Source organism: Carcharodon carcharias, chromosome 25 (genome assembly GCF_017639515.1).
Source record: "Carcharodon carcharias isolate sCarCar2 chromosome 25, sCarCar2.pri, whole genome shotgun sequence".
Lineage (NCBI taxonomy): Eukaryota > Metazoa > Chordata > Chondrichthyes > Lamniformes > Lamnidae > Carcharodon > Carcharodon carcharias.
This window is the reverse complement of record NC_054491.1, coordinates 31,220,319-31,243,828: the sequence shown is the minus strand read 5'-3', so window position 1 is coordinate 31,243,828 and position 23,510 is coordinate 31,220,319.

Genomic DNA, 23,510 nt, shown 5'->3' with positions numbered 1-23,510 from the left:
CTGGAGCTAATTGAAGGGTGCTCTGTTCTTAGTTCCAGTAAACTACCAGTGTTTGTTCAGGTAATCGGTCTTTCTGCCTGTATTGTTTCAAGTACCAATTAATGTATTAATATCAAGGCTGCAGCTAGCGTTCGCTGGACAAAGCGAGCCTGATATTCAAAAACATAAAACTGATGATGAGGATAAACCGGATCAATTGACGGCAATCAAGAAAGCCCCGTTAAGCCAGCTATGTTACTTGGCCCCTACCTTGAAAGCTGTTGAAAGCGCAGACTCCTTAGTCATTGAGTATGCCGCAGTTTGGGCATCTTGAACCATTCAACCATTGAATCACTGGGGAGGGCAAGAAGAGGGCAATTCTTTCGTTCACATGTAGGAGCAGAATATATGGGTTTACCCGCAGCCTCACATCACCATACACCCCCAATAAAAAGACTTTTGACAAGTTAGTAAACATTGTATAAGAACACCTGAAGCCAAAACCTTCAGTCACTATGCAGCATTTTAAATTCAATTCGAGGAATAGACTTCCAGGGGAGACAATCACTGGCTATGTAGCTGCTTTAAAGGAATTAATGGAATATTGTGAATTCAGAACTTCAATTAATGACACGTTGAGAGGTCGATTGATGTGCAGAATCGGGGACAATGCTATTGAAAAGTGATTACTGTCTGAAACTAATCTAGACTTTAGTAAGGCATTAGAATTGGCAAAAGCCATGGAGAGGTTGTGAGAGACTCAGAGGCAATAAAGGATACACAAAATAGCGCCATCCATCTTGTAGGGCAGGAAGGGCTGATAACAAAAGGCACGAAAATGCCGGACTTCACAGAAAGGAGGGGAATACCCACTATGTACAGACCATTGAAGAACAACAGTACTACAGTGAAAACCCATGACATTAATGAGAGAAATGCATCCAAGCAGCCTGCAGGCGATCGACAGTTCAGAAATATCCAATGCTTTTTCTGCCACCGCAATTGTCAAATAATATGGCACTGTCAGGATCAGCTGAGACAGCATTTTAAAAACAAAGGTAGAAATTATGAAGCCTGTCTCGTTGAAGAACCAGAGGAAGTAGGATCTGACACCTATTCATTATACAACCTGAAAGTGGGTAGAACTGAGCCAATCCAAGTAGTCACTAGAGTCAATGAACAACCCTTCAAGATGGAGGTCAATACTGGGGCATCAGTGTCTGTCATAGGAGAACATACATTCAGACACTTGAATAAAGGAGTCCATTCTTTAAGTTTGGATTCAAGAAGCAGACATGGTGTTAGTGTTCTGTTCTTAGTTCCAATAAATCACTGGTGTTTGTTCAGTTAATCGGTCTCTCTGCCTGTATAGTTTCAAGCACCAACTAATGTGCTAACATCAAGGGTGCAGCTTGCCTTCACCGGACAAAGCGAACCTGATAACCAAAAACATAAAACATCAGTTCCTCAAGAAACTAGAGGGTGGCTACTAAGGATCATGACTCTGGTGTGAAAACCACGTGTGTGATTTATATTCATATAAAAGCCATGCTGCCACACGAAATGTGATAGGGCATGGATTTTTTAAACAATGCTTCCACTGCCCGGAGTGCACTGGAGAACCCCTGAAGTACTCATCAGAACAAGATTTGTCAGGGTCTGCTGCATGCTGTGCAAACTCACCATCTTGAGGGCACATCTCGTGCCACCAGCTGTATGGTGGCCAGCTGAGGAGAAGGAGAAAGAGCTGGTTTTTAAAAAATGGCTGTGATTGACTCTTTGTTTCTCATTATTTTACTGTTGTTGCTCCAAAAAAGTGTTTGATAAACCTCATGGTGTTTTTTTTTCTACTTCTGTTCCATTCTGCTACAATGGGTATCCTAGCTTGTGATTCTCCCACGTCTCTGCTTGTTGAAGGGAGAGAGGAGAAACAATGAGGGCAATGCAAGTCAGGTCAGGCTACAACTGAGGCCAAAGCCAACCACCCAAAGGTTCCCCTACACGGAGGCCAAGGAGAACATGCAGTTATTTGTCAGAGGGCTCATGTCTCAGATTCACCAGGGGTTCTTTCAGAGTTATACCACATGCTGTAAGCAGACATGTAGCCAATAACTTGTACAACAACCGCACTGCTAGGGGATTTTGAAGTTACAACTACACTCAGCAGTTATCCATTGGAATTAATTCCATCTGCCACTGGGGACATTGTGATTACCAGCCAGTTAGTGTCACTTAGTTCTGTGAGGCAACTGACTTTGTGTGCAATTTGACTTTGGCATTTGCCTACATAACAATAGTGACTATTCTTCATAAGTTCTTGAAGTGCTTTGGGACATCCTAAAGACACAAAGTGCATTATATAAATGCAGTTTCTTTCATTCTATCTACATAATCCATTTTTTAAAAAATTCCTAACACAGGAAGTGACATAACAAGACTTTCTAATCACATCTGCGTTTTGTCTTGAAATAAATACGTTAGGGCCAACTTTTAAAACGCACATTCAAAGTGTGAAGCCTCATAAACAGGAAATCCAAAGTCACAGGCAAATTCAATGCAATTTTCTAGCTGTTTAGGAGCATGCCCTCGATTCTCCAATATGCACCCCCTGACAGGTGAGACTTTGTTCCAGAAAAACACATCCAACAACTTACGATTATATAATGGCTTTACTGTGGTAAAATATCACAGGAATATTGTCAAACAAAATGTGGCACAAATACACATAAGGCATTGTTCGGACAGTTGATCAAAAGTTTGGTCAAAGAGTTAGATTTTAAGGAATAACTTAAAGGAGAGAGAGGTAGAGAGAAGCAAGATTTGGAGAGGCAATTCCAGAGCTTATTTCCTAGATAGTTGAAGGTATGGCCACCAATGGTGGAATGATGAAAATGGGGGAAGGGCAAGAGGCCTGAATTGGAGGAGTGCAGAGATCACCTCTGAACCTTCATCCCCTAATATCTTTCTGCTGGTGGGAACCACTCCGTCCTCCCTCACCACTTTTTGAAACATTCACTAATGTCACTGGTGTTCTCGGCTGAATGTATTATGAAAGGTAATGAAATGTGTAGCCTTATCTTATCAAGAAAGATTGAGTGGCTCTTTAAGCATGGCACAAACGTCCTAATTTTAATAAAATCTGGGAGTTAATCGGCTCACTAAGTTGATGCAATGCTTCTCAAATTAATTATCCTTCAAAACAAAATTATGTTTAAAAGTGTGTTGTATAAAAGGCAAGCACGATTTTCAGGATCCCCTGAGTCACTTAAAGCAGAGTAGATGGTATAATATAACCACAACATCAGCACCCTGCTTCAAAACTAAATAACCCCATTCAGTACATTATAATTTTCCATCACTGTGTTTTATTATTCAACTGAAGTGTAATCATTTCAAAATGAAAATGCTGCTAAATTTCTTCATAATTTTCCTCGATAAAGCCCGGTGGACATTGTGTGAAGATCTTAATTAATTAGTGAGTCTAACTGATATGCTGACTGTTAGCAGAAGCACAGCCCTGTTTCCCATATTATAGAAAGGATATAGAGGCACTGAAGGGGGTGAAAAAATAATTGCAAGGATGAAGCAAGAATTGAGAGGTTATACCGATCAAGAAAGACTGAACAAGTTGGAGCTCTTCTCTAGAAATGGGAGGACTAAGTTTTGACCTGAGAGAGGTCTTTAAGATTATGAAAGAGTTTGGTGGGGTAGATGTAGAGAGGTTTTGTTTCCACATTGTGGGGAGTTTAAAACCAGAAGCTAGTATAAGTTAGGCACCAATAAATCCAATTACGAATTCAGGAGTATTTTCTTTACCTAGCGAATGGTTAAATGTGGAATTTGCTATCACAAAAGGTGAATAGCATGGAAACATTTACGGGAAGCTAGATAAACACATGAGGCAGAAAAAAAATGGAAGAATGTTAATGGGGTTAGATGAAGTGCTGAAATAAAACCTGGGACATTTGCTTGAGGGTAAAATGTCAGTCATCTCTATTTAGCAAATGGGCCCAGCCAGATCTCAGTATAAACAAGGTTTTCATCACTTTTTCAACGTAAATCCTCTTAGAATGTTAAGGCTTTGAGAAAACTGTGCTGTCACGCTCAGTAGTAGCAGTAAAGGATACTGGACTTAATTATTGGCAAATTTGATTTATTGGCACTTAACACTTTCTAAGTAAGGACTGTAACATAGAGAATATATTATGCATCAGTATTTCTTCAGAACCCTGGATGTATTATTTAGTTTATTTTTATCACATTGCAGACTTATACATTAACCATATTTTGCTCTCTCTGGTAGAAAGCCTTAAACAGAAATACTTAGTGTTTTTTTTTGAAAGTACCCAGAGATTCTTTTAAGATTTTAAGTATTCAAAGCTTGTCTATTTTCACTTCCAATGTAGTTATCTGTTAGTGAAACCCAGTATTATAATTAAAGCTTGAATAGCATTTTGTGTCTCGTAGGATCTTCCAGTATCTGCAGGCAACAGCGAGCATCAATTTGAACTGACTGAAAATTAATGGTAAATGCACTGTTTAAATATTTAATTGACTGTTATGAAATGAAATTTGTATTAAAGTATTCAAAGGCAATACTATTTATGAACTCTCAGCGCAAATGTACTTCCAGACTCACTGCAGGTTCGTTCATATTCTGGGGATAAATGTGCATGTTGTTGCAGAAAGGAATGCTGACCCCTGAATTTGGGAGGTTTGATTCTCTGATCCACTGTGTCCCCAATCTTGGCAGTGTCACAACAGTAGTTAGATACTATCCTATAAGGATAGGAGGGTGAGTTACACCAGGGCGCCTCTGAGTGTCTGGCTTGAGAAGCATAAACGGAGTCTGGACCCAACCAGGATTCTCACCATATAGACACCCTTATATAAAAAATATGTTTACAATGAATTATGATTAAATTCATAATTGGTGCATGGTGGCTGCAGTTTGACTCAATTAACAGTAGAATGGTTTCTCAGTCAGATAGGTTCAAGCTCCATTTCAGGATTTGACTGCATATGTGCAGCACAGAGGGCATACAACATTGTCAGGGTATTATCATCTGTCTTGTTTCTTGTTTCTTTTGTTAAAGGCCATCAACATTATAGCTGAGCTAACTTTATTTATAATGTACTTTCCTAACAGGATATCTGCAGTATCTGAACTCTATCAAGACAGGCTCCAACATGTGCTGTCTGACCTCCAACCCCCAGGTCAGGTGATCCCGTATATAGTACAGTGTACCGCCTAGTATCTAATACTGGAGTCCACAACAACAATCAGTTATTATCATGTCATTTCTCTTTTTTAAAAAAGCTTTTATACAACTCAAGTACACAAAGTCCTTTATCAATTCTTTCTCACTCCCGACAGGGGGAATATCCTGCTGCAGCTGTGTCACTGTCACCCTTAGATAGTTTTCAGGACTCTCAGGCTTTGTCCGGTTATCTGTTGCTTCACTGGTGCATTCTGGGTTTTTTTTATCTTCGGCTGCACTTTCTGGTTCAGAGCAGGGTTGCATTTCATTTGTTTTCCATAAATATTTCCGGTTTCTCCTGTACTGTTGTCCATTTGGAGTCTGCACTATGTAAGATCTTGGTTCTCCTGTGATTCCTGTGACAACAGCAGGATTCCAAACCCCTTCATGCTGAATCCTCACTGTCCCATGTCCCATGTCTCCCATGTCCAGGTCAGGCAGAGGTCGGGACTCCTCCATCAGAGTACTGTTTCTGCTTTCGCTGTCTCAGCTTGAGCAGGTCCTGTGTGTGGTAGCTCACTGGCCATGGAAATAACAGTTGGGACGCAGTTGGAAGCTTAGTTCTTAGTCTCCTCCCCATCAGAAGCTCTGCTGGAGATGATCCAATACCCTCTAATGAAGTATTCCTGAAATCCAGCAGAGCCAGATAGGAATCTCTTCCATCCTTTGCCTTCTTCAACAGGTGTTTTAAGGTCCCTGTGGTACGTTCCACCATTCCATTGGATTGTAGATATTTGGGACATGATGTAGTGTGGCAAAAATCACAGTCCTGTGCAAATTTACAAAACTCATTGCCTGAGAATTGTGGATCGTTATCTGAGATGAGCATCAGGTATGCCATGGCGAGCAAAAATTGACTTTAGTGATTTATTACAGTGATGATCTAACCATCATTTCCATGCCGCACACTCAAAAAACTTTGAGTAATAATCTACTGCTAGTAGTAACTCAATGTTGTCAATTGTGAACAAGTCCACTCCAATTTTCTGCCAGGGCTTCTCTGGAATACTGTGTGGTTGAAGTGGTTCCTTTTGTTGCGAGTTACTGTACTTTTGGCACACTGCACACACATTCACCATTTCCCTGACTTATGCTCCCATTCCAAGCCAATACATTACGTCTAAAGCTCTTCTCCTACATTTTTCTATGCCAAGCTGACTTTCATGTATGCTGTTGTAATTATGGTTTTATTTAGCGTGTAATATATCTTTAAGAATAATGCCTGATAAGGGAGATCACATGATCTTTAGCACCCAATAGGTAGAGTAGCGCAGTCTACCTGTGTAGTTAGTAATGTAGAGATAGAGTTCGAGTTGAAAGTATGCATGTAGTTGTTGCTGAGTATCATGTAAATAAACTTTAATTTTCCACCCAAGGAGCCTCTGCAGATCGACTCTATCAATAGTATCAACTCAGCCACCACTCACAACAAACCGGTGATGAGGATAAAACATGCTTAATGAAGAAATCAAGTGAAATGTATTCGGCACTGTACCTTGCACAGTGATTATAATTAGAAAGTTCCAATAGATTAAAAAAAGATATCCCCTCTCAAAATGCCACAATTCAGAAGAATTGATCCTTTTGATCCAGCCACAGATGATTGGTCTCATTACATTGAATGCCTCACGTTCTTTTTTCAAGCAAACAAGATTATGGGGGAAGAGAAGAGGTGAGCGATCCTCTTAAGCACATGTGGGAATAAAACCTATAGCTTGTTTTGAAGTTTGATATCACCCAGTGCCCCAGATTTGAAAAATTTTGTCCAACTGGTGGACCTCATGAAGGGTCATTCTCAATCAAAGCCCTCAGTAATGATACAAAGTTTCAAGTTTAATTCAAGAAACAGAACCCTGAGTGAGAAAATTGCATGCTGTGTGGCAAATTTGAAGCAGTTAATGGAACATTGTGACTTTGGTACATCACTAAACGACATGTTCAGAGATTGTTTAGTGTATAGTGTGAATGAAGACATTATTCAGAAGAGATTATTGTCCAAAATAAATTTGGATTTCAAGAAGGCGCTAGAGATAACACTAGCCATGGAAAGTGTAGTGAGAGATTCAAATGCTATACAAGGTGTGCAAAGTGGTGCCATCCACCACATTGGGTGGGAAACCCCAGCTGAAAATGGCATGAAAATGCAAGACTTGGCTGAGAAGCGGGAAACATCCCCTTGTTGCTGAAGAATGACAAAAAAAACTTAGTGGCAAAATCGAAGAATAATTTCAACAGAGATGGAAACAAGCAGTCTTAATGATTGGCAGTTTAAGAAAATTGAATGCTATTATTGTTACAGAAATGGACATGTAATGAGACTGTGTAAGGAAAGATTCATGCAGGCTTGTAAACAAAAGAAGAACCCAGTGAAATCTACAATGTAGGAGAGCCTGAAACAACAAATTCTGACAATTAATCATTGTTTAGTCTAAAGATTGGAAAAACAGAACCAATATTTGTCACAGGGCAAGTAAGTGGCAAACCTGTAAGAATGGGAGTGGACACAGGAGCTTCCACTACAGTAATTGGGGAACATCCCTTCAGATATCTGAATAATAGTGAACGTCAATTAAGTTTAAAAGAAACAGCTGCCAAACTAAAAACATACGCAGGTGAAGACATTCCAGTCAAAGGCATAAGCAGAGTAATTGGCCATTTCAGAAGCCAGCATCATATGAGCTGGGACATGTCACTGAACTTTAATGGAAAAATGTATTTAATTAATAAACCCTTCATGAAACCTCATCCCGCCCGTGGATGAGGTTCCATAAAAAATGTGAAGGCCGCCTGGGCTCCTCACCTGCCCACCAACCTTAAGGTTGGACAGTTAGCTTTCTCAATAGAGTTAATTAATGGCCTTAGCAGGCCTTTGACAGTTTGGCGGGCACACAGCCGAGTTGGCTGCGTGCCCGCTGAACTGAAAATCTAAATGATGTGCGGGTATGTCATTTAATGCCTCAGCGAGCAGGCCCTGCCCCCACTTGCCAAGCCGAAAATTCTCCCCAAAGAGTTTAGTGAAGAATTGTGTGCAATGTCAGCAACTGCAACAGTTGCCATCGACAGCTCCATTACACCCTTGGAACTGGCCAGGTTGACCCTGGCTGCGGTTACACATTGATTATGTGGGACCTTTCTTGGGAACAATGTTTCTGCTCATTCAAAATAGATGGATATATATGAGGTGAAGTCACCAAAGTCAACCGCTACAACTGAGAAGTTACATTTAAGTTTTGCCATGGACTACCAGGAGTAGCCGTTTCTGATAACGGCACAGTATTTACAAGTGTGTGTTTCAATAGTTTATCGCTCAACGGTATCACTCGTAAAAACTTCACCTCAAATGGACTGGCCGAAAGGACAGTTCAAACATTCAAGGCAGCCATGAAGAAGCTAAATGGAGATTCCTTAGCAACCAAGCTAGCACGCTTTCTTTCCCGTTATAGGACAACCCCTCACACAACAGGTGCCACACCTGCGGATCAATTTTCTTGATGATGTGAAATTCCTCCATTCTGTCCAGCTCTGCTTTCAGTTGGTGTCTCAGCAATACTGGTAATTTCATGGGCGGGTGTATTTTGGATGCCCCAGTTTCATCAACCTCCATGGCGTGTTCTCCTTTTAGGCAGCCAATCCCCTGGAACATATCTTTATACTCACTCAGGATGTCATCAGTGGTGACAGTCATTATTTTCTTGAAAAGCTTCAGACTTTCACAAGCTTCGATTCCAAGAATGGGTTTTGCATCAGTTTTCACCACTATGAATGGAAATGCTTGAGACAGTTTTTTGTTGTTCGCTTTAAGCATGCACTTGCCTTCTGCAGCAATTTTTTCACCTGTATAAGTAGACTGTTTCATTTTTGTTTTAGTTAGCTGTTTTTCTTTGCTTATCTTACGATACAGGCTTATGGGAGTGACATTTGCTTGTGCACCTGTGTCAAGTTTGAAATTCACCATCATGTTGGCAATTTTTAAGTCAACCTTCCATTCATCTTCTTTGGAATTTGTTGTTACTGCACCAACAAAAAGTTCAGTTTCAGTGTCTGTGTCAATCATGTGCACTTTCTTTGACTTACACATCTTAGCAAAGTGATTTAGTTTATCACAGTTCTTACACTGCTTTCCATAGGCTAAACAATTACATGTAAATGTTCTGTTTGGCTGGAATGAAACGTTTTAATAGCAGTTTCGATCTTTTTAGGCTGCCTATTTGTCCTTTCCCGGGACTCTTTAACTGCATCCAACTGCTTGACCGTGTGTGTTTTATCATCTTCTGTCATCTGTTTAATCTGGCATTTTGTTGTCTCTGCCACTCTGCAGATATTTATTGCTTTCTCCAGTGTGAGATCAACTACTCTTAAAAGCCGTTCTCTCAGAGAGTCATTTGCAATCCCTCAAATTATTTTATGTCGGATGAGTGATTCTTCAAGCTCTCCAAATTCACACGATTTAGCTTGTTTTCTCAGCTCAGTTACGTATTGACCAATGTTGTGACTGCCTTGCGGTGCACATAAAAAATCTGTATCTTCCACACATGATGTTTCCTTAGGGCTGCAGTAGGCTTTGAATTTTTCCATTATTTCTTTCAAGTCATTTTGTTTCTCATCACTTTCAAATGTGTATGTGTATTGGACTCCTAGGGCTTCCTCCTCTGCTATATGAAGAAAGATGGAAGACTGTACTTGAGGGTCTTTTTTATCATTGTCCGTCGCTGTGAGGTACAACTCGAATCACTGCCGGAACCTCCTCCAGTTTTCGGTGAGATTGCCCTCCAAACTGAGCTGTGTCAGTGGTTTCAGAACCTCCATTGTTGCATTTAGTTTACTTCTGACACCACGTCTTGTTTCTTGTTTCTTTTTTTAATGATGCACACAGGCCGTCGACATTGTATCTGAGCTAACTTTAGTAAGAACACAATTTCTTAACATGAACACATATCTGCAACATCTGAGCTCTATCAAGATAGGTTCCAACATGTGCTATCTAACCTTCAACCTCCAGGTCAGGTGACCCCATGAGCCAGAGTATCATATAGTATCTAATACTGGAGTTCACAATCACAATCAGCTGTTATCATGACATCATTGATCAACTTGCTCATTCACAGTCCTATGCAGTTCCAGTAGGCAAAAAGTGATCCATTGCATCATTTAAACAGAAGCAGGGAGTTCTCTTGGTGGTCTGGCTAATTTTCTGACTTTCTCTCCCAACTAAATGGGTCTTTCATTTATTTTGGGGTCTTGCTGTGCAGAAATTAATGTTCATATTTACTTACATGGCATCTATGATTGCGCTTCAAATGCAAATCACTGGCTGCAAAGCAGTTTGAGATGCTCCAAGGATGTGAAAGGTGCTATATAAATGTGAGTTATTTTCTTCTTTATCACTTTGAAATAAACGTATGCTGGGAGCATCATGGGTTGGAACTCTTCTTATTTTGATCATAGTTTTGGGTTCCAAGATTGAATGAAATGAGAGACAATTTCATTGAGGTTTAAAATGGGTGTGGTTGGCCATTTAAAACATGGGCTCCTGCATTTGCATGTACTGGTCCTGTGGGCCACCTGACCCAAACGAGGTCACTGTCGTGAAGAGAGAAATGACTGTCAGCTCCATGAGGATCCAGCTTATGGATGCAAGCTTGTATGCTGAGGGGGAAGAGGTATGTAAGCCCAATAACAATTAGAGCTAGGCCCCTAGGGCAGAGACCAGGCCGGGATTCTGATCTGAATCCCTGAAGGTGATAAAAATCAGTTTCCAATATATTTTTTGTGTTTCAATCTCCTTGCATTAAGTTTCCACCTTAAATTCACTGAGGCATATCATCAGCAAGACCACTCACATGAGGTCTTATAAGGAGAAAAGGGGGCAATTGTAGAGGGAATTCCAAAGCGCCAGTTAAAGCCTCACCAACACTAATGGAATTTAACTGATTTGCCAGTATGTAGCCAGGGCTTTGGGTATCATCCATGATAGTGTATTTCTTTCTTGCTCCATATGCTTTCCTTTATGCTTTTTTAATGTTCTAAATTGAAAGCAGTGAGAAAAAAGTTCTGTTAAGTGATGTTTGTGAACATTTAGTCTACCTGCATGTGATTCCTTGATGCATAATTTTAACAGAGGTATGAATCTGATTGAAATAAATAGATAAATGTCTCCTTTAATAACCTGTTCCTGATATTATGATGCTGTACTTCAGGGGATATTAGTTTCATAATATTTCAACAAATGGGTCTTGGTAATGAATTAAATATTTAAGGTGTCTAGACACCTTATCTGCAGTTTTACGCAGGCAGGCATAAATGGTCAGTTGATGAACGCTTAATGGCTGCTTCCTGCCTGGCCACAATTCTGATGCTAGCGCAACGACATCAGGGTTGGGGTGGGGGAAGCCCAACAGGTTATCCTGCTTGGGTCTTGGGCGCATTAGCTGAAAATGGACCGAGCGCCTCCCTCATGGGCTCTCTTTGCCAGTCGGGAGCCCCCACATGGTCTAATCCCCCTTAGTGCTCCCTATCCCCTAGCCTTTCCAACTGACCGCCCCTCCCATGCCTGGGTCCTCCCCTTCAATCCCTGCCGCGAGACCCCTACAACCTACCTGGTCCTGGTACTCCTGAAACTTATACCGCTGGGGCAATAGAGTTGCCAGTCAGCCAAATTGGGCAGCAACTCTCTGAGGTGGGACATGCTCCCGAGCGAAGGGCGGGAGTCCCGTCTCCATCCATTTGATACTCCATGGAGCGTTAGATGGCTGTGGGACTACCAACATCAGCGGGAATGTATTCCCCACTGACTTTTTCTGTGGTGGGGGAGAAAGGTGCTGCTCTGAGCGCATAAGTTGGGCAGGTACCCTAGTGTAGTATTGAGGGAGCGCTGTCACGGGCGTTGTCTTTTGAATGAGTCATTAAACTGAGGCCTTGTCTGCCCTCTCAGCTGGATGTAAAAGATCCCATGGCACTATTTGCATTAGAGCCAGGGACTTCTCTCATAATTGATCCCTCAACCAATTTCACTAAATTAGATTATCTCATTGCCGATTGCAGGAGCTGGCTGTGCACAAATTGGCTGCCAGGTTACCTACAACAGTGACAACCTTTAAAAGTACTTCGTTAACTGGGAAGAGTTTCAGGCCATCTTGAGGGTAGGAAACAAGCTACAGTATATAAATGCAGTTTGATTCTTCTTTCTAACGGTTTCACATTTATGAAATCATGACCCATAGTTGCATCAGTCTGCCCTTCCTTGCATTCAACTTTCTTTCCTTTTGTCTGGGGCTTGACATCTCTACAACAGTTTTAGAAATTGCTACAAGTTTTATTATGCAAATGTCAAGCACCATTAAGAGCTGTCACTGCAACACAAAAGGGATTCACATTCTAACAGCTGAATCCCTGGTTTTATAATGTGAAATCTTCTGAAAGAAACAATTGAAACCGGTGCAGAAAGAACAGTGATTTCTCTGTATGTTGCAGTGAATAAAATACCCTTTGCATCTAAATCTAATGCCACCTTTAGTTTTCTAGAGTCCCATATTGTATTAAGCCAAGTGCCACTCTAGATTTGCCCTGAGATTTTTTATCAAAGGCTGGGTTTCACTATGCTTACTGTAGCCCTGGGGCAACTGTCTCTGCACAAGGTTACAAGTGCACAGCCACTCCATTGTAACTTTAACACACGCATGATGTACAGTTTCTTTCAGGGAGTGTCTTGCATCCCTTGGGCCAATTCCAACATTGAGGGCAGGTCTATATGGGCCAGCCATCCAAATAGGCTGTGTACAGAATCATACAGTGGCAAAGTGGCACCCACTTCTGCTGCATTGGCAAGGGTTCTCTTCAGGTAATGCTGCACCCCTAGCGTTGCCTTTCAAACAAGTTCTTAAAAAAGTGAAGGATTTTATATGTTTTATTTACACAACTACAGAGGCATGAGGGAGGAGCTGGCCAGAACTGACTGGGAGATGAGCCTAGCAGGAAAGACAGTGGAACAGTAATGGCAGGAGTTTTGGGAGTAATTTGGGAGACACAGCAAAAATGCATCCCTAGGAAGAAGAAGCATACTAAAGAGAGGACGAGGCAACCATGGCTGACAAGGGAAGTCAGGGACAGCATAAAAACTAAAGAGAAAGCATACGGTGCGGCGAAGAGCAGTGGCAAACCAGGGGATTGGGAAACCTACAAAGACCAACAGAGGACAACTAAAAAAGAAATAAGGAGGGAGAAGATTAAATATGAGGGTAAACTAGCCAGTAATATAAAAGAAGATTGCAAGAGTTTTTTTAGATATATAAAGGGTAAGAGAGAGACAAAAGTGGACATTGGGCCACTGGAAAATGATACTTGAGAAGTAGTAGTGGGGAACAAAGAAACAGCGGAGGAACTGAATAGGCACTTTGCGTCAGTCTTCACGCTGGAAGACACGAGTAACATCCCCAAAGTTCAAGAGAGTCGGGGGGGTCAGAGGTGAGTATGGTGGCCATTACCAAGGAGAAGGTGCTAGGAAAACTGAAAGGTCTGAAGGTGGATAAATCACCTGGACCAGATGGATTACACTCCAGAGTTCTGAAGGAGATAGCTGAAGAGATAGTGGAGGCGTTATTGGTGATCTTTCAGGAATCACTGGAGTCAGGGAGCATCCCAGAGGACTGGAAAATCACTAATGTAAGCCCCCTGTTTAAGAAGGGAGTGAGGCAAAAGACGGGAAATTACAGGCTGATTAGCCTGACCTCGGTCGTTGATAAGATTTTAGATTCCATTATTAAGGATGAGATTTCAGAATACTTGGAAGTACACGGTAAAATAGGGCAAAGTCAGCATGGTTTCATCAAGGGGAGGTCATGCCTGACAAATCTGCTAGAATTCTTTGAGGAGGTAACGAGTAGGTTAGACAAAGGAGAGCCAATGGATGTTATCTACTTGGACTTCCAGAAGGCCTTTGACAAGATGCCACACAGGAGGCTGCTCAGTAAGATAAGAGCCCATGGTGTTAGAGGCAAGGTACTAGCATGGATAGAAGATTGGCTGTCTGGCAGGAGGCAGAGAGTGGGGATAAGGGGGTCCTTCTCAGGATTGCGGCCAGTGACGAGTGGAGTTCCACGAAGGTCAGTGTTGGGACCACAACTTTTCACTTTATACATTAATGATCTAGATGAAGGAACTGAGGGCATCCTGGCTAAGCTTGCAGATGATACAAAGATAGGTGGAGGGGCAGATAGTATTGAGGAGGTGGAGAGGCTGCAGAAGGATTTGGACAAGTTAGGAGAATGGGCAAAGAAGTGGTAGATGGAATACAACGTGGGGAAGTTTGAGGTCATGCACTTTGGTAGGAAGAATAAAGGCATAGACTATTTTCTAAATGGGGAGAGAATTCAGAAATCTGGAGTGCAAAGGGACTTGGGAGTCCTAGTCCAGGATTCTCTTAAGATTAACTTGCAGGTTGAGTTGGTAGTTAGGAAGGCAAATGCAATGTTGGCATTTATTTCGAGACTACTAGAATATAAAAGTAGTGATGTGCTGCTGAGGCTTTATAAGGCTCTGGTCAGACCACATTTAGAATATTGTGAGCAATTTTGAGCCCCTTATCTCAGGAAGGATGTTCTGGCCCTGGAGATGGTTCAGAGGAGGTTCACGAGAACGATCTCAGGAATGAAAGGCTTAACATATGAGGAACGTTTGAGGACTCTGGGTCTGTACTCGATGGAGTTTAGAAGTATGAGGGGGGATCTGATTGAAACATACAGAATACTGAATGGCCTGGATAGAGTGAACGTGGGGAAGATGTTTCCATTAGTAGGAGAGACTAGGACCTGAGGGCACAGCTTCAGAATAAAGGGAAGACCTTTTAGAACAGAGATGAGGAGAAAATTCTTTAGCCAGGGAGTGGTGAATCTATGGAATTCATTGCCACAGAAGGCTGTGGAGGCCAGGTCATTGAATGTATTTAAGACCGAGATAGACAGGTTCTTGATTGGTAATGGGATCAAAGGTTACGGGGAGAAGGCGGGAGAATAGGGTTGAGAAACTTATCAGCCATGATTGAATGGTGGAGCAGATTCGATGGGCTGAATGGCCTAATTTCTGCTCCTATGTCTTATGGTCTTATTACAGTACATTAAGCCTACTCTATGATTCGAGGATTCTAAGCCAACTACACACAAACCAGAGTAGGGGACATTGCTATCGCCAGATATTTGAGATTAAGCTGTTTTTACTCTGATACTTGATGTAGATAGAAAGATGATGACAAGTTGCATTTTTCAATGAATTTCTCCTCACAGAAATGAACTCCGTTTAGATCAGGTGTCAGCTATAGCTCTATTGGTAACATCCTCATATCTGAGTCACAAGGTTCTGGGAACAGGTCACAGTCTAGGACTTGAGCACAAAACTCAAGACTGGTAATACTAAGTGCATGATGTGTTATCAGGGATGCATCTTTTGGATCAGAGGCTGAGCCAAGGCCCCATCTGCCCACTCAGGTAGATGTAAAAGATCCCATGGCTTATTTTCATGAAGAAAGTTGGAGTTATCCCCAGTGTCCTGGCCAATATTTGTCCCTCAATCAACACAACTTAAACAGATTGTCCAGTCATTGTCATATTGCTCTTTGTGGGAGCTTGCTGTATGCAAATTGGCTGCTGCATTTCCTACATTACAACAGTGACTACACTTCTAAACAATTGTTGGCTATAAAATGCTCTGATGGTTGTGAAAAGTGTCATTTAAATGAACGTCTTTCTTGTTTCTTCTTGGATTCTGCATCTGAGTTAACTACTGCAATGTATAATTAATCCCCCCCCCCAACCCTGCTCCCAGCACCCACCAACAACCCTCAGTACAGTCAGTGAAGCATCAGGCATAATAGCATCCCATTCAGAGTCACCAAAGCAGATGGAAAAAGGGACATTTTTGCTGAAAATTCCTTTGGCCATCATGGTTTTGATAGAAGGCCAACAGAAAGCTGTTTTATAAAAATGTACCCATTTATGCTGCCAGTTGAAGCAGTGCTTCCGTTTAAGTGGCGTGCCTGTTTACAGCGTGTGCCCATTTATTAACTGACATGTTCATTAATGCAGTGTTCCCATTTATTCTCCTCACAGTTGACTATAGAACTCATCATTGGGCTCACATAAAATGAATGCTCATGCAAGGTACCACAGGGTGGCTGATATTAGATAAATCTTTTGGAGATGAAGGGGAGAAAATGTATGGACAGTGGTGGGGCAGGGGAGCAGAGAGGGAGAAAAAATTCAAAGTAAAAGACATTTTTGCCTGATGTTTTTAACAACTGGGGCTGAGTGATATTCATAATGTCTGAACTAACAGCTTCAAGTCAAATTCCTTTGTCCATTATTTTTAAAAAAATGAATAGGATTGGACCAAGGACCCTCCTGTGAAGACATGACCATGTCCTTTATTAATAGCGCATAGTTTTCAAACCAGTTCAATCTCTGCATCATGATTAGTGAACTGTCCTTTGATTTTTCACTGTTTAACAATACAACGTGATATTTACCCTGAATGTGAATGAGTTTCTGTTTCGACTTCCTAGAAATTACCTTATTACTGTCGATGTTACACTACCAGAGTAGAGCTAATCAAAGGAATCGTTATAAATTATACATTGCCTCTATCTCAAGCATTTCCTCCATCACTCGCTCTACTCTTCTTCCCTTGATATTTTATTCATTAATATACTTTGAGTTTACTTTTCTACATTTCTGAATTGGTGCCATATACCAAGGCTTTAAAAAGATTGGGTTACACAGCAGTAAACAACATCATACATCATATTATTTTGAAACAAACTAAATGTAGTTCATTACTGAATTTGCTAAACTATCACACCATCTTTTGCTTTGAATTGTGATTAACATTGAGGCATTGGACTGTTGCCTACCAGCTATGCTCTTGCTGGGGAAGCTGCAACTCAGTCTGGGGGTTTAGAGGGATATTGAATTGTTTTCATGCTTGCACCTCGGGCAAGACATTAATTAAAAGCTTGTTTTTATCAATTTCTTTCTCCTTGAATTTCAAAAGTACTGACTCTTGTGAGGGTATGGCTCTAACCATACCCCTTCAGTATCTCACACAAGTTGTTACTCCACATGTGTGAATCTGTGGACTAACACCCCCAGGCTTTTTCCTGTCCTCACTTGCTGCCCACACACTGGATGGCAATCAGCCCTGGAAGTTCTGGATGAATTTTTCCTCTCTAGTCCATGGTCCTCCATGGCCTCGCCCCTTCCTATCTCCTCCAACCCCATAACCCTCTGAGATACCAATGCTCCTCTAATTCGGGCCTCTTGCACATTCTCAATCATAATTGCTCTACCATTAATGACTGTGCCTTCAGTTGCTGAGGCCCCAAGCTCTGGAATTCTCTTCCTACGCCTCTCTACTTCTTTACCTCACTTTCCTCCTTTAAGACACTCTTCTTAAACTTATCTCTTTCACCAAGCTTTCGGTCATATGGCCTCATATCTCCGTTATGGCTCGTTGTCATACTTTGTTTTATAATGCTCCTGTGATGTGCCTTGGGATGTTACATTATGTCAATGGTGCTATATAAGTCTAAGTTGTTGTTGTTCAACACTGTTCAATCCGCAACCAATTGAATCTTTGGTACTATTCCAAACAGTGCTCTTAATGTGAATAAGTGAATGAAAGTTGTCTGTTGTTTAGATATACGAGCAGTCCATCAACTCTGCTGCAGGCCCAAAGTGTATTCAAATAAACATTCAGACAAGGCTCATTTTGCTTCAACACCCAGCAGTGACAATCAGAATTTAGAATGAAATGGAACAACAATGGATTGCAAAGGGTTGAGCTGCAGGCGATATTAGGCTTCAAATTATGCTGTTTGATGTTACTTTAAACAGGAAAACACATTCGTTAAAACGGTCCCTGGGGAATTTTTTACAATGACATAAACACTTTTGGCACAAAAGTCACAGTGTGATTTGGAGCCATGGAGAATGACATTTATCTCGAAACAAAAAAAGAAAAAACATGCTCTATGACAATTTTTCAGAGACTAATGAGATTGTGGGTCTGCATGTGATCTCTGTGTATCCATTGTAAGAAAGGAGATTCTGTAACTGGCAATGAAAAAGTACTATCCAATCACATTGCTCCTGCAATAATGGTCTTTTCAAGCTTCTGAAGGAAATGCACGTCATTTAACCCCTAGAGAAATCAAACAGTCCAAGGATTAACATTGTAAATGGCTGCACTCCAGGATTGTAAGGCTTCCACCTCCCAGTGTCTTCACCATATATCTCAGGCTTTCCACATTGAACAAACCAGCATGTAAGTTTGTAACAGAAAACCATTATCTCTGTAACCTCTTCTAGAGTTACAAGTCTCTGAGATCTCAGTGCTCCTTCAATTCTGGTCTCTTGCATGCGCTTACTTTTAATTACTCTGCCATTGGGTGATGTGGTTTCAACTGCCTCGGCCTTAAGCTCTGGAATATTCCTCCCTTCTCCACCTCTCTACCTCTCTCTTTCCCTCTTTTAAAATACTCCTTACAACCAACCTCTTTGATCAAGCTTTTGGTCATCTGTCTTAATATTACCATATGTAGCTCACTGTCAGATTTTATTTTGATATCGTTCCTGTGAAGCATCTTGGGGTATTTGACTGTGTTAAAGGTACAATATAAATGCAATATGTTGTTGTTGTTTTTACCTCACCATCATGCAAAGGTTCTGAAGCACCCTATATTCATGGCATAGAGTCATATAGGTCTAAAGCACAAACAAAGGTCCATCGGCCCATCGAGTCTGCACCGGTCAAACAAGTACCTAACTATTCTAATCCCATTTTCCAGCACTAGGCCCACAGCCTTGTATGCCATGGCATCGCAAGTGCACATCCAAATACTTCTTAAATGTTATGAGGGTTTCTGCCTCTACCACCCTATCAGGCAGTGAGTTCCAGATTCCCACCACCCTCTGGGTGAAAAAATTCTTCCTCACATCCCCTGTAAACCTCCTGCCCCTTACCTTAAATCTATACCCTCTGGCTATTGATCCCTCCATCAAGGGGAAAAGTTCCTTCCTGTCTACTCCATCTATGCCCCTCATAATTTTATACACCTCAGTCATGCTCCCCCTCGATCTCATCTGCTCCAGGGAAAATAACCCCAGTCTATCCAATCTCTCCTCATAACTAAAACTCTCCAGCCCAGGCAACATCCTGGTAAATCTCCTCTGCACTCTCTCTAGTGCAATCACATCCTTCCTATAATGCAGATTCCAGAACTGTACGCAATATTCTAGCTCTGGCCTAACCAGCATTTCATACACTTCCAGCATAACCTCCCTGCCCTTATATTCTATGCCTCGGCTAGTAAAGGCAAGTATCCCATATACCTTCTTAACCACCTTATCTACCTGTCCCGCTACCTTAAGGGGCCAGTGGACATGCACATCAAGGTCCCTCTTACCCTTGGTACTTCCCAGGGTCCTACCATTCATCACATATTCCCATGCTTTATTTGTCCTGCCCCAGTGCATCACCTCACACTTATCTGGATTAAATTCCATTTAATCCACTGATCAGCCCATCTGGCCTTTCCGTCTCTCTCCTCCTGTAATCTAAAACTATCCTCCTCACTATTTACCACCCCACCAATTTTCGTGTCAGCCGCAAACTTACTGATCAATCCTTCTACATTCACGTATAAATCATTTATATATACCACAAACAGCAAGGGACCAAACACCACTGTGGAACCCAGGCATCCAGTCACAAAAACACCCCTCAACCATCACCCTCTGCTTCCTGCCACTCAGCCAATTCTAGATCCAACTTGCCAAATTGCCTTGGATCCCATGGGCTCTTACCTTGGTTACCAGTCTCCCTTGCGGGACCTTATCAAAAGCCTTGCTGAAGTCCAAGTAGACTACGTCAAATGCATTGCCCTCAGCTACACACCTGGCCATCTCTTCGAAAAATTCAATGAAATGGTCAAATGTGAGCTCCCCTTTAGAAAACCATGCTGACTGTCCTTGATTAACCCCTGCCTCTCCAAGTGTAGTTTAATCCTGTCCCTCAGAATTGCTTCCAAAGTTTCCCCACCATTGAGGTTAGACTGACTGGCCTGTAGTTCCCTTGTTTATCCCTTCCTCCCTTCTTGAATAACGGTACCACATTGGCTGTCCTCCAGTCCTCTGGCACCTCTCCTGTGGTCAGAGAAATATTGAAAATTATTGCCAGCATCTCTGCAATCTCCCCCTTCCCTCACTCAACAGCCTGGGATACATTTCACCTGGGACTGGAGATTTATCTACTTTTAAGCCTGCCAGACCACTTAGAACCTCCTCCCTTTCTATGTTAATTTCTTTAATTATATCACAGTCCTTCTGCCTGATTCTCATACCCGTGTCATCCCTCTCACTTGTGAACGCTGACACAAAGTATTCATTTAGCACCCTACCTACGTCTTCGGCTCCACACAAAAGTTACCACTATGGTCCTTAATGGGCCCTACTCTTGCCCTAGTTATCCTCTTACTCTTAATGTACTTAATGTATGGCAGATGGCCAGCATTGCATTGTTCTCCTTGCTGAGATGGGGAACATTGTATATCCTTACCCATCTGTCCTGTGACCAGAAGGAAGCAATGTTTTCTGATCTGCAGTTCACACTGGTAGCTCAAGAGCTTGGAATGAAATTTGCTGTGAGCACACAACAGATGGGAATCTACTGCACTGTCACAAGAGGAAAACCCACATCCAGCTCATAACATCACGAGGACTATGCACCTGAATTAAATGAATCATTTCTTAATAAATCCCGCTGCCTGCCATTCGTTGTTAAGCAGAGAATTGACCATCAAGTGTCCAAAAGCTAAATAAACTAAACACAAGCAGAAACTAGAGAAAGAAGGCAAATAGCAATTCTGACATTGTCAATATGTCCATCGGAAATGAATGGTGCTTAAATGCAGAGCTTAGTCACCGATTTCCTCATGCATCTGACTTCTAGTGGCTCGACAATAAAAGCTTCAGCTGCCTCCCTAATGGAGCAGTTGATAGCGAAGGTGCTGATTTCTGAGATCTACCTCACAATTTGCCTATAAAGGTCCCTTTAACATTGATGATAAGGGCAATGGTAACCTTCGCTGCTGCTTGTACTTTTTTTATTCTTTCATCGGATGTGGGCATCACTGGCAAGTCCAGCATTTGTTGCCTATCAGAATTGCGCTTGAACTGAATGACTTGCTAGGCCTCTTAACAGGGCAGTTCAGAGTCAACCACATTACTGTGGGTCTGGAGTTACAGGTAGGTCAGACCAGGTAAGGACAGGAGATTTCCTTCCCTAAAGGACATTAACAAATTAGATGTGTTTTTACAGCAATTGATGATAGTTTCATGGCCACCATTACAGACACTAGCTTTCAGTTCCAGATTAATTATTGACTGAATTCAAATTCCACATCTCCATGGAATGGAAACCATGGCTCAGTTACAACCACACTGCCCACCCTGAGCTACAATAGCATTGCCTCTTGCTTTTCCAGTGCTGTTTATTCTTGCAAAATATCTGCTGCCTGAGATGATAGCTACTGTAGCTCCTGATCTTTCAATAGGCTACCCTCTCCTGATATGCCCTCTCATCCTCATCCACAATAGCACATTTAGTGATAGTCAATAATGCTCTTGGGCAGAAAACTCTAAGCTGGTTAAATTTCTGGTTGTGTGTGATAGTACGAGTGCAGTTTGAAATATTGATTATACTCCTGAAATTGATTCCAGGATTAAATAAGTCCTTTTTTACGATAGTACAGCTGTTATGCTACTGGACCAGCAATGCTGAAACCTGGACTAACCAATATGTGAACATGCGTTCAACTTCGACTAAGATTATTTGAGAATTTGAATTCAAATTTTTTTAATCGAGAAATAAAATAACAACACATATTAGTTAAAGTAGTCAACTCAGCCACTAGTGTCCTTTACAAAATTGCTGTCCTTTCCCAGTCTAGCTTATATATTTTCTTTATTCACTCATGGGATGTGGGCATTGCTAGCTAGGCCAGCATTAATTGTCCATCCCTAATTGCCCTTGAGAAGTCGATGGTGAGCTGCCTTCTTGAAACGCTGCAGTCCATGTGGTGTAGGTGCACCCATAGCGCTCTTAGTTGGGGGAGCTCCATGATGTTGGCCCAGTGACACTGAAGGAACAGTGATAAACTTTCAGGTCAAATGGTCAATGGCTTGGAGGGGAACATTTATGTGGTGGTGTTCACATGTGCCTGCCCCCATTGCTCTTCAAGATGGTGGAGGTTGTCTAAGTGTAGTCTTAGGATGCTTGGTGAGTTTTTGCAGTGCATCTTGTAGATGGTACATACAGCTGCCACTGTGTGTCAATGGTGGAGTGAATGAATCAAACGAGTTGCATGTCCTGGATGGTGTTGAGCCTCTTGAGTGTTGCTGAAGCTGCACTCATCCAGGCAAGTGAGGAGTATTCCATCACACTCCTGACTTGTGCCTTGTAGATGGTGGACAGGTTTTGGGGAGGCAGGAGGTGAGTTACTCTCAGCAGGATTCCCAGCCTCTGCCCTGCTCTTGTAGCCACAGTATTTATATGGCTAGCCCAGTTCAGTTTCTGGTTAATGGTAACCCCCAGGGTGTTGATAGTGCAAGAATTCAGCAATGGTAATGCCATTGAATGTCAAAGGGCGATAGTTAGATTCTCTCTTGTTGGAGATGGTCATTGCTTGGCACTTGTGTGACGTGGATGCTACTTGCCACCTGTCAGCCCAAGCCTGGATATTGTCCCAGTCTTGCTGCATTTGGGCATGGATTGCTTCAGACACTGAAGCAGTCTCTTAGCAAGCCGCTTAGTCATATCAAATTGCTTTCAAGAAAGCGGCCCACCATACCTTTTCAAGGCAACCAGCCTTACCAGCAATGCCCACATATGAGAATGTTTTTTTTTTATTACATACAACATTCACATGGAAGAGTAAATTTATTTCATTCAAACATTATTCCTGAAAAAAATTGACATTATCACAGACTCACTGTTTTAACTTCTCAGAGATGCTATGGGCTGAATTTTCCTGGCCTAATGGTGGCAGTATTATCATTATTCATAATGACAAATGTATGGAACAAGGATTTCAGACTGGGATCCATGCAAGAATCTACGAGGCCATCAGATGTATCTCCTTCAAGGGCCAAATGTAATTTATCCCTTAAGTTCACTAACTTATGAATTCTGCACTCCGTGTTTACTGTACTTTTCTATATTTTCTGA